The sequence below is a fragment of the Panthera leo genome, chromosome F3 (assembly GCF_018350215.1).
Source record: "Panthera leo isolate Ple1 chromosome F3, P.leo_Ple1_pat1.1, whole genome shotgun sequence".
Lineage (NCBI taxonomy): Eukaryota > Metazoa > Chordata > Mammalia > Carnivora > Felidae > Panthera > Panthera leo.
Genome location: NC_056696.1, coordinates 13441722 through 13454592, shown reverse-complemented (window position 1 = coordinate 13454592; position 12871 = coordinate 13441722). Strand labels below are relative to the sequence as shown.

The following is a 12871-nucleotide window of genomic DNA, read 5'->3' as shown; positions in this document are numbered from 1 at the left end:
TTCTCGCTTAGCTCCTATTCTATTCTGTCTTCTCATTAAGAGCAGAATGCAAGAAGCACCTGTCAGCATCAGTAAAACGCATTGGTCATTCCGATATTTTGTTAACAATAATGATTGCTTTTTTTTAAACTTTATTTATTTTGAGAGGGAGAGAGCCCACAAGCAGGAGGAGGGGCACAGGGAGCGGAGGGAGAGAATCCCAAGCAGGCTTCATGCCCAGCATAGAGTCTTTCGCAGGGCTCAGTCCCACAAACTGTGAGATCATGACCTGAGCCAAAATCAGGAGTCAGACGCTTAACCAACTGAGCCACCCAGGTGCCCATAATTATTGTTCTTTTTTTAAACATAGATCGAAATCTAGATAACACTGACTTCTTACTCTCGTGGGAGGATTTTGGGTTTTTAGGAGTAGTGATCTCATTTGGGAACAAATACAAATTCTAATTCTTCCTCCCCTTTTTAAAGCAAACTGTGTATTTAAGGAAAAATAAAAAAGGGCAATGGGTAAAATAATAAAGTATATAATAAAAATTAAGAGAAATGTGATGTAGCCCATGGAAGTTAGGAAAGGAGGAAGAGAAACATTTCATAATTAATAAAACAAAATAAATTAGCATCAAAAAGCTGAGCTTATCTATAATATATAAATACAAAAAGGAAATGAGTTCAAAAAGAAGAGCCTTCTAGGGGTGCCTGGGTGGCTCAATTGATTGAGCGTCCAACTCTTGATTTGGGTTCAGGTCATGATCTCACAGTTCCTGAGACTGAGCCCCACGGTGGGAGCCACACTGGATGTGGAGACTGCTTGGGATTCTCTCTCCTCTCTTTCTGCCTCTCCCCACTCACTCACGCACTCTCTCTCTCAACATAAATAAACATTAGAAAAAAGTCTTTTAATGATAGGCAATTTACAAAATAAAACCAAATGACATAAGCCTGAAACTGAGAGACAAAAGTACACCAGGCAAAAATTAACCGGTGAAGAGAACACAACTTTACTGTACTTGCATCAGACCAAAGGAAATTTAAAGTGGCACATAATCCACTTTTTCCAGACTTTACTTACATTCAATCCATTATCTATAAATTTATCTAAAGGCTCCTTAAACAACATTTTACTGTTTAACCAGGGATGTGTATTCAGAGAGGAATTTTTATGTCTTTTTGACCTTTCATTAAAAAAAAACACACAGTTTAAAATATTGCCATACAAGCTAATTTTCTCAAGGTAGGAGGATACCCTATATACCTTTAGTTATTTATGTTTTTGTAAACAGGTCATTTTTATTTTGTCTCCCCCTTTTTGGATTAAAGAGAATCTGTGTCATTTTTGAGAAGCTCATATTTGTATGGCAGTCTCCTCCAACCCAGCTGTCCCTGGTGCCTCTTCCCACTGTTTTACTGAAAAACGTTCACCCACAAAATGAGGTATAATAGCGTAGAGGTTTTTTCCTTTCAGGCTCAAGACAATGTTTCTGCTTCATTTCTGTGTCGTCTTTTGGTGATCTCCAGAATTAAATGGCCCTTTATCTTAAGGAAACAGTCTTCAGTGACACCTAGGTTCTTCCTTTGGCTGGTGACAGCTTAAATCTCTGGAGCCCCAGCTAAGAAGCAGTGAGGGAGTCCCAATTTATTTGAAACACTTCAAGTCAATTCCAAGTTTGAGAGCCTATATTGAATTACGCATTGGGAGATTGAGAGATGACTAGGGTGTGACCTTGCCTCAGCTGCTCCAAAGCAAATCAAGCTTTGCTGATCACTCAAGGGATTTAATATGTAGGGGAAGCAAAAGAGGCAAGTGAGTGTTGCTTATGTTCAAATGAATCCTGGCCTTATGTCCAGAAACAGATACAATTCCCCCAGTGAGAGTGACTATTCATATCTTTTGGTTTTTGACTCTTGAAGTTTAAATGACCTAGTGCCCAGAGGATTAAACCCAGTCTCCAGCCCTCCTTTCCTGTGCTACCCTTGTTTAATGTGAAGAAACCTATCATTGAATTGAGGGCCAAATGCTTTAAGCTCTTATTTTATGAATGTTTGCCAAATTATTTCTCATGCAATCACCCTGCAGTTAACTATTGAATTTCTTGTCTAAGGGAAAACATCAAATGAACGAGGGCAGAAAAAGATCACAGGGTAAACTGAAATGAAAGGTCTGTGTAGGAGTTGTTGGGTTTTTTTCCTTCATTAAAAAAATGCAACCTGCAGAAAAAGGGGAATATGGGACTTCCACCATTATCTTCCCTTAACTGATTTAATGCAAGAGTGATTAGATGATGCATAGGATTACAGCTGTTTGTGTTCACATTTAAGAACAGTAATTATCGTCTGGAGGAAGACTTTTTAGAACAGGTAGAGGATGCAAGCTTGGCAAGAGTAGCTGTAGATAACTGGGAATATGAACATAAAGTTCCCTATAGAAGACACATGTATGCATGGGTGAGGGGTAAGATGTTGATATTTTGAGTTCATACAGAGAATACCATCACTACTGACAATTAACAATGATTAAGCCATTTCATGATGTGAATTAGGTGGGAAATTCTCTAAAGGTGTTATCATATGTCAGCTTCCCCAAAGCTGCACCAAAGGATATGGGTGTGCTAAGAGCTGGTCATAGGTGTGCTATGAGATACTGATCTGCTCAGCCCTTGAGGATGCCAGGAGAGACATGGACAGCTCCCGAGCCAAGCCCTTCCACCAGAGGGAGGGCACTGGCTGATGAAATCATCTTGGTTTGTTTGGGACTTTCCTGGTTTTAGTACTAAAGGTCCTGTGTCTTGGGAAATCTCTCAGTCCCAGGTGAATCAGAATGTACATCAGGGCAGCCTGGGCACAGCAGGGTCTGTGCGGGTCCCAGTGGGCCTGTAGGCAGGAAAAATGTAAGCTGCATTCAGCTCGTGCAGCTCTGATGGACTGAGCATAGCATGACCAAGAAGGTTCTCGTCTGCCTGATCATAAGCTTTACTAAGCTATGTTTTTTAAGACATTTGTCCATTTAAGTTGTTAAATTATTGGTGCAAAGTAATTTCTAATACTTCTCATCCTAATGCTTGTGATGACTTCCCCCATATTATCTTGATATTGGGCACTTGTTCTCTCTCTCTCCCTCTCCCTCTCCTTCTCCCTCTCCCTCTCCCTTTCCTTCTCACTCCCCCCTCTCTCCTCTCCCCCTGGTCTGTCCCTTCCCCTGCCAGCTCTAACTCCCCCCTCCCCCCCTCCCCATTCCTACCTTCTCCTTCTCCCTCCATCTCCCTTTTCTTTGTTTATTTAAATCAAACTTGCTGGGGATTAGGCAGGTTTCTGTGTTCTTATGATGAATTGACCCTTTTAATGTTATGAAATATACTTCTTTATCTCTCTTAATTCTTCTCACCTTAAAGTCTACTTTGATATCAGTGTAGTCATACCAACTCCTTTTTGGTTAACGCTTACTTGGTTGGTCTTTTTTCTGTTTTTTGAAGCATTGAGTATTTTTATGTTTCTGGTGTGTTTCTTATAAGCAGCTGTAATTGTATTTTTTTTAAAGTCCAGTCTGGAAATCCTACGTTTTGGTCTACCATCTTGCTATTTGTTTTCTACTTTCCCCTTTTTCTATTTTTTTTTAAATTATTCCTTTCCTGCCTTCCTTTATAAAAATCAATTAAAAAATACTCCTTTTTATCCCTCTGTTAGACTTTTGTTACAGTTTTTAATGTCCTTGTTTTGGTGGTTACCCTGAAAACTACAAGGCACAACTTAGTATGGTCTATCTTAATACATCATTTACTGCTTTGGGAAGAAACAATATTTGAACAGAACGATTACCAGCAATGAAATTGAATCAGCAAATGAAAAACTCCCAACAAATGAAAGTCCTGGACCAGATGGCTTCACAGGCAAATCCTACCCAACATTTAAAGGAGAGTTAATAGCTATTCTTCTCAAACTATTCCAAAAAAAATAGGAAAGGAAGGAAAACCTCCATATTCATTCTATGAGGCCAGTATTACCCTGGTATCAAAGTCAGGTAGACACCACAAAAAAAGAATTGCAGGCCAATATCTTTGATGAACATAGATGCAGATATCCTTAACAAAAACCAAACAAAGTGAATTCAACAATACATTTAAAAAATCATTCACCAGGAGCAAGTGGGATTTTTTCCCAAGATGCAAGGGTGGTTCAGTATTTGCATATCAGTCAAGGTGATACATCAGGTCAGTAAGAGAAAGGATTTTAAGAACATGATCATTTCAACAGATGGAGAAGAAACATTTGACAAAGTATGATATCCATTCATGATAAAAACCTTCAACAAAGTAGGTCTAGAGGGAGCATGCCTCAACGTAATAAAGGCCATATATGAAAACCCACAGCTAACATCATCTTAAACAGTGAAAAACTAAAAGCTTTTCCCCTAAGATTAGGAACAAGACAAGGATATCCACTCTGACCACTTTTATTCAACATAGTACTGGAAGTCCTAGCCACAGCAATCGGACAACAAAAAGACAACAAAAAGAAATAAAAGGCATCCAAATTGGTAAGGAAGAAATAAAACTTATATTATTTGCAGATGACATGGTACTATATATAGAAAACTACTAGAACTGATAAATGAATTCAGTAAAGTTGCAAGATATAAAATCATTGTACACAAATCTGTTGCCTTTCTACACACTAATAATGAAGCCACAAAAAGAGAAATTAAGAAAACAATCCCTTTTACAACTGCACCAAAAGTAATAAAATACCTAGGAATAAATTTAACCAAGGAGGTGAAAGATCTGTACTCTGAAAAAGTATAAAACACTGATGAAAGAAATTTAAGATGACACGAAGAAATGGAAAGACATTCCATGCTCATGGGTTGCAAGAACCAATATTGTTAAAACGTCTATACTCCCCAAAGCAATCCTCACATTTAATGCAATTTGTATCAAAATAGCAATAGCACTTTTTCACAGAAGTAGACCAAACAATCCTAAAATGTGTATAGAACCATAAAAGATCCCAAATCGCCAAAGCAATCTTGAAAAAGCAAAGTCTTTGAATAGCAAAAGTGGAGGCATCACAATTCCAGACTCCAAGTTATGTTATAAAGCGATAGTAATTAACACAGAATGGTACTGGCACAAAATAGACACATAGATCAATGGAACAGAATAGAAAACGTAGAAACAAACCCACAGTTACATAGTCCATTAATTTTCAACAAAGGAGGAAAGAATATGCAATGGGAAAATGACGGTCTCTTCAACACATGGTCTTGGGAAAACTGGTCAGCTACATGTAAGAGAATAAAACTGGACCACTTTCTTACACCATACATGAAATAAGTTAGAAATGGATTTAAGACCTAAATGTGAGACCTGAAGCTGTGAAAATCCTAGAAGAGAACACAGACAGTAATGTCTCTGACATCAGCCATACTAGTATTTTTTCTAGATATGCCTCCCGAGGCAAGGGAAAGAAAAGCAAAAATAAACTATTGGAACTACATCCAAATAAAAAAGCTTCTGCACAGCAAAAGAATCAACAAAACTAAAAGTCAACCTGCAGAATGGAAGAAGGTATTTGCAAATCACACATCCAATAAGGGGTTAATATCCAAAATATATAAGGAACTGATACAACTCAACACCCAGGAAACAAATAACCCAATTAAAAAATGGTTAGAAGAAATGAACAGACATTTCTCCAAAGAAGACCTCCAGATGGCCACCAGACACATCAAAAGATGCTCAACATCACTCATCATCGAGGAAATGAAAATCAAAACTACAATGAGATATTACCTCACACCTGTCAGAATGGCTAAAATAAAAAACACAAGAAATAACAGGTGTTGGCGAGGATTTGGAGAAAAAGAAACCTTTGTGCACTGTTGGTGGGAATGCAAAGTGATGCAGCCACTCTGGAAAATAGTATGGAGGTTCCTCACAAAGTTATTGCACTACTGAATATTTACTCCCAAAATACAAAAACACTAATTCAAAGGGATACATGCACTTCTATGTTTATAGCAGCATTATTTACAGTAGCCAAATTATGGAAGCAGCCCAAGTGTTCATCAATAGATGAATGGATAAAGAAGAAGACACACACACACACACACACACACACACACACACACACACACATTGGAGTATTATTCAGCCATTAAAAGGGATGAAATCTTGTCATTTGAAACAATATGGATGGGGCTAGAGAGTATAATGCTAAGTAACGTAAGTCAGTCAGAGAAAGACAAATACCGTGTGATTTTACTCATATGTAGAATTTAAGACAGACTGGGGGGGAAAAAAAAAGAAAAAAAAAAAACAAATGACCAAAGGAAAAAAGAGAGGGAGAGAGAGAAACCAAGAAATAGACTCCTAACTATAGAGAACAAATTGGTGGTTACCAGAAGGGAGGTGGTGGGGGGATGGTTTAAACACGTGATGGGGATGAAAGAGTTCACTTAAAAAATCTACTTACTGCTTTTTCAACAATGCAAGAAATTTAAAACAGTATACCTCCATTGTAGCCTGTACTGTTTTGCTATTGTCCTGTGCTTCTACATGTCGTAAGCCTCACAAGAAATGATCATTATTGTTATTTTAAACAGTTAATCTTCTCTTATTTTCCTTCAGCTTAAAATATGTTCTTTAGTGTTTCTTAAAGTCGTATCGGTTGTGAATTCGGTCAGCGTGTGTGTGTGTGTGTGTGTGTGTGTGTGTGTGTGTGTGTGTGTCTTCAGCACATCGATGGTTTTGTCTTCTATTAGTTACTTATCAATCCAACCTGAATTGAAGATGTCTTGTTCAATCTAAGTATTTCTACAATAAGCATTTATAAGTATACTTAGAAAACTTTTCTTTTGAACAGCTGATGATTCCTGTCTGGCTATTTTTAGATGGATGTAATCATTTTTCGGTTTTCCTTCTTCCCTAGGCTTGATCTAGAGCGTTACTTTACAGGTGGGCAGAGAACACAAATGCATGAATGACTCACATACAAAAGTACTGGGGGAAACATACATGCTATTCAAAAGCAAAGGGCAGTTTTCAGGATCTTATCACTGCTAGAGATCTGTCTCTTTAAGGCATCAGTACTCTTGTCAGTCTTACTGTTTTAGTTCACATTTTTTTCTTGTAATGAGATTATAAATGTGTATCAATGTTCATGTCTTATCTCTTTTAGGCTATATGATTCACTTGGTGGTATGGCAGTTTTCAAGTCTAAATTGGAAAGTAGCTTCTTCTGGCATGTACTTATAGTTACAAATACCAAATTCAAAACATATGATTGGTGAAATCACGTCATATGCACATTTAACTCATAAAATTCAACCATACATGCTGCACCAACTTAAAGAACACTTAGAATAGGGTGGAAGGCTTCACCCACAATTTCCCTCAATGAGCACAAGAGCCGGGCAGAGTGTGAATGGGGGAATGTGAATCTGATCTTTCTCTAGATGCTCCTGTGGGGCAAGCATCCTACTTCCCTGACCTCAGAGCCTGGCCCCCAACAGAGCACAACGCTATCATACAAACACTTCCATGGTTAACTAGATGTTCTTTTAAATCCTAACATAAACCCTCCAATTACCCAGTAGCATTTCTATGCCCTATCATTTGACTATCATAAATACTTTTCTCCTGGAAGTGTGATGTAATCAGAGGCCATCTGCAACAAATGAAATGTATCCTGCAGAGTTATTTAAGTACTTCTGATAGATATCACCTTTTCTTTCCCAGATTCTCATGAAGCAGGATCAAAGTGTAGCCAAGGAGATAGGCACAAAAAAAAACCAGTGGACAGTATATGATGTTCCGCACAAAGTGCTATCATAGAGACACGTGTGAGTGTGGAGAAGAAAACATAGGGCTTAGTGGGAAATCACAGGTCGGCAAAAGAACTGAGGCAAAGAAAACCCATAGGGGTAGCCTGGATAAAGTCTCCAAAGCACAAAAGAATGCAATAGGCTTTTGAAAAGCAAGATACTTATGGTAATTTAAATACCAAGTGTATATGGAGGATAAAGGAGTTTGGAAAGGAAAGCTATACTACAAAGTGAATTAAAATGCTATCCTAAGAATTTAGGACTTGAGCCATTTGTTACAAAAAGCCATCATCTTATTTGGCTCTCAGATATCCTTGTGAGAAGCCGTGACCCAGGTAATTTTGGACTTCTGCACACATACTGAGGTGGGACTTAAGCTCAGATGTCCCAATTCAAATTCAATGCTCTTTCGACTCTACCGGGGACTGCCTTTCTTGACAGAACCGAAGCCACCTCTGATACCTACAGTTAGCCGCATCCTGTTACTGGTTCACAACTGCTCTGGTCGTGATCTGCCACTGCTCTGGTCGTGATCTGCCCTTTCCCATCCTATCCCCTTTGGGATAGCCTAACCCTGATAGTGATTCTGGGCCTTCCCTTTATTTGGAGTTTCAAGATGGTGGCACATCTAAAGAGTTGTCAAAAGCAGACAGTTGGAATGTAGAGTTACTGGGCTGTGAAATTTCTGTGGAAAATTCAAAACACCCTGCACTTAACACAATGCCAGAGCTGATTAGTGCAGTTTATTGCTAAGCCCCAAGGGACACCTGCAGGCTTTTACCTTCAGTCTAGAACCTCTGGCCCGAGGGAAGGTGTAATGCCACGTTAGTTCCGCACTCTTTCTATTAGAGTTTACTCAAAGCTGCCGACACCAGATGTGTTACAAACGAACGTTAATTCTCCTCCAGCATCTGGATCGCATGTACAATGAGGGGCAAGATTTATGCCCTGCTGAAGCATTCCCCAGTTTTTAGCACAGAAGTGATTGAACTCCAGATGTTAACAAGATGCAGAGACCTTTTAGTATGATTAAAAACATGATTTCTTGTTTTGCTCATGACAAAAACCATTGGATTAACTTATTAGAAGTGGGGCTGCCGTCCTGCTCATTGGAAGCTGTGTCTACTTTGGCTATTGGAGCTTGTCGTCGAAGATTTTATGTAGAAAGAATGACTTACCGACCTCTAAAATCAACAACTTCAGGGGCCCTCTTAAAATCAGGGGCTGCAAAGGTAGAAATTCTGTAAGAAGTGTGATCAAGATTTGGATCAGAATGAAAATCACCACAAGTGTTTGCATGAATTAGTCACATTAGAATCTTCTTCCTTCTAGTAATTGTATTGTCAAGAAACATAGAACCACAACCTTAGAGCTGTAGGCTTCCTTCAAAGATCATCTGGTCTACTCTTCCCTTCCTCAGTCCTCCTTTCCTCTGCCTCACAAGGAAGAAGAGAATGGTCTTCTAGAGTCAGACAATTGAGCCAAAAAGATTCAGTTTTCAAAATACAGGTTTCAAAACCAGGAAGCAATGAACGTGCTGAATTCAAATCTTCTGTTTTCATAGCACAGTATTTCCACAATGATAAGATGCACTTTGCCCGAAATTGACCTTTCTCATGGTTGGAATGCATCTCATATTCAGTGTGAATATTTACTACATTTGTTTACTTATTCTTGTGTCCACAGTTGTTGTTAAATTAATAGTGTGTATGACTGTCAAAGGCATTGTAGAATCAAGAAGATACTGGGGCACCTGGGTGGCTCAGTCGGTTAAGCATCTGACTCTAGGCTCAGTCGGTTAAGCATCCAACTTCAGCTCAGGTTATGATCTCACGATTCATCGGTTCAAACCCCACCTGGGTCTCTGTGCTGACAGCTTGGAGCCTTGGAGCCTGCTTCAGATTCTGTGTCTCCCTCTCTCTCTGCTCCTCCCCTGCTCACAGTCTATCTCTCTCTTTCTCAAAAATAAATAAACATTTTTAAAAAAAGCATCTAGGGGTGCCTGGGTGGCTCAGTCGGTTAAGCGTCCGACTTCAGCTCAGGTCACGATCTCGGAGTTTGTGAGTTTGAGCCCGTGTCGGGCCCTGTGCTGACAGCTCAGAGCCTGGAGCTTGCTTCGGATTCTGTATCTCCCTCTCTCTGCCCCTCCCCTGCTTATGCACTGTCTCTCTCACTCTCAAAAATGAATAAATGTTAAAAAAAAAAAAAGCATCTGACTCTCGGTTTCTGCTCAGGTCATGATCTCTTGCAGAGCCTGCTTGGGATTCTCTCTCTCCCTCTCTCTCTGCGCCTCCCCTGCTCACTCTCCCTGTCTCTCTCAAAAATAAATAAACTGTTAAAAGAATTAAAAAAAGAAGATATAGTAACTATCAATTTCATTGGACAGAAACCTTGAACTAATAAGCAATCAACTAGAATTTTTACTACTACCGTAATCTAGGAATCTGTAAAATGTTATTATGCTGATGGGAAAATGCCTTCCTGTGAAGATACTCATTTTATGGTGTTCTCAGTCTTACCTAGTCAGGATAAAGAAGGAACTACATTGATTTTCGTATAAAACTTTCAAATAGAAAATATGATCTTTTCAAATTGTCTTCATTAATCATGAGCTTAGCCTGCTATTTCCAATATGCCTTTCAAGAGTTTATGGACTTAGTACTTGAATGGTTTATAAATTTTAGTGGCTTTGGTTATTTATATTGTTCTAGTGTCTGCCATGATAAAATTCATTTTCTTCTTATATCTCTTGTGTGATTCTGAAAAGTATAGTAATTATACCTAAATGTGTATAATTGAAATGTGTATAGATGAAAAATCATGTACTCATAATCATGAGCGATGAATCATTTTTTTAATGTTTATTTATTTTTGAGAGAGAGCGGGCACAAGTGGGGAAGGGCAGAGAAAGAGAGGGAGGCACAGAATCTGTGTCTCGTGGGGCTTCACGCAGGGCTCCAACCCATGAACTGTGAGATCATGACTTGAGCCAAAGTCAGAAGCTTAACCGACTGAGCCACCCAGGTGCCCCAGGTGGTGAATCATTCTTTACAACTTTATCTATGATTAAGAACTGAAGAATCCACAAGTGCTTTTAAAAAATTTATTTTATAAGTGCTTTGCTGTTTGACTCTGCATTTCCCTTGTCAGACTTGCTGTAGAACTCAGCCTAGTTCACATTTGCCCCCTAAATCCACTCATTGTAAATTTAACTAGAGATTTTGTCAAGAGTGGGAGGCAGGTCTTGGGTTTTCATCGTAAACTTACAAAACAATTTAAATATAACGCTTGGCTAACAAACATCTCCAGTAGACATTTTAATTCTTCCCCAATAGTTGTTTGCTTTGTTTTGGTTTGGTTTCTCCTCAAACACAAGAACAATCTTGTATTATTTTTATTTTCCTCTAGGATTTTCTGTCAGCAACTTACAGTTCCTCAATTCGTTCAAGCTTGCATTCAACAAATAGTTGAGGACCTATGGTGAGGCAGTCGCTCGCCTCCTATGAACAGGTACATTCGAGGTAATAATAATGATGATATAATAATATAATATAATATAATAATAATAACGATGATGAACAAAACAAAAATCCCTGCTTTCCCTACTCTGTGTGTGGTAGGTGTCAGATGATGGTAAGTGCCATGAAGAAAAAATGCATCAGGCTGAGAAGAAAATTGTGTGTGTGTGTGTGTGTGTGTGTGTGTGTGTGTGTGTGTGTGTGTGTAGATGCCAGGGAGGTCATTAAATTACATAGAGAGGCGAGGGAAGACCTCTCTGATAAGGAGACATCTGAAAGAAAGCTGAAGGAGTAAGGAGAGCAAACCATGAGGAGTCAGTGGAACGATTCACGTCCCCTCTAGCTCCTGCCACGGATGTTCATAGATGAATCCTAATGGGACTCAGCAAAACAAAGCAAAGGGTCTACCAGCAACAGAACAAACCTTCTGTGGACATTTTGTGACTCTCTTTTGTTAACTCTTCCTTGAGGTCTTGCCCTAGTTCCTAAGCGGCTAATTAACTAAAATGTATCTTCCAAACAAAAGAATCTCAGGCTAGGCTTCTCAATATGGCTAAGCTTCTAAGTAGAATTCTTACAAGTCAGATTCCAGAATAATAGGAGCCACATATTAAAATATCTCCTTCCTTTGTCTTTTAACCTAACCCAGTATTTCTTTTCTAGAAATCTTTCCCAAAGGAATGATGCAAATGTGGACAATATTAATGTGCAGAGATGAGCACTGGAATGTTATTTATAAAGTGAAAACATGAAAATCTAAACCATAAGATACTGTTTTATTAAACTAACATAGCAGGAATCAATAAGTTATTTAATGCTACAAATAATAATTGGTGACATGGTAAATTGACTATAAGTGGTAGATAGAAGTAGAGAAAATGGTATCATGCAATGCATAGAATCTTAACTATGAGTAAAATTTTGGGGCAAATTACAAGTATTTGTAACAAAATCGAGTGGTAGGTTTATAGATGATTTGTATATATTTTTCTTTTAAAATGAATGCTGTTGAAACATAAACTACATAGAATAAGATGCACATAATTTAAGTGAAAAATTAATAAGCATCGACAATTATATAAACCCATGTAACCATCATCCGGGCTAAGATGCAGAAAATCAGCCCAAAAAGGTTCCTTGTGACTATTTGTTGTCAACAAATCTCATGCACCTACTGACCTGATTTCTGTCACCAGAAATGACTTTCGCCTATTCTGGGTTTCATATAACGGAATATACGGCAGTACAATAAAATGTACGTACAATAGAAGAGGATGTACTCTTGTCTCTGGCTTTCTTCACTCAACATAATGTCACTGAAACTTCATGTTGTTGCTCGTGTCAGTAGTTCATTCCCCTTTTATTTTTCTGGTGGAGTAGTACTCATAATCTGCTTATCCAGTTACCTCTTACTGGACCTTTAGGTTGTTTCTAGTTTGGGGTCATTATAAATAAAGCTGTTTTGAGCAGTTATATACAAGACTTTTTGTGGACATGTGTTTTCAATTTTTGCTGATAAATATCTAAAAATGAAATCACT

At 38.5% G+C, this 12871-nt stretch overlaps 1 long non-coding RNA gene across 1 annotated transcript in view; it reads left to right on the top strand.

The window, feature by feature from the left end:
• The window catches only part of LOC122211937, a 52511-nt gene extending 41183 nt beyond the window's left edge, over positions 1 to 11328 (top strand). The window contains exon 4 of the long non-coding RNA XR_006198907.1: positions 11222 to 11328. This is a non-coding gene — a long non-coding RNA (uncharacterized LOC122211937). The remainder of the gene's footprint in view (positions 1 to 11221) is intronic.
• The last annotated feature ends 1543 nt before the right edge of the window (positions 11329 to 12871 follow it).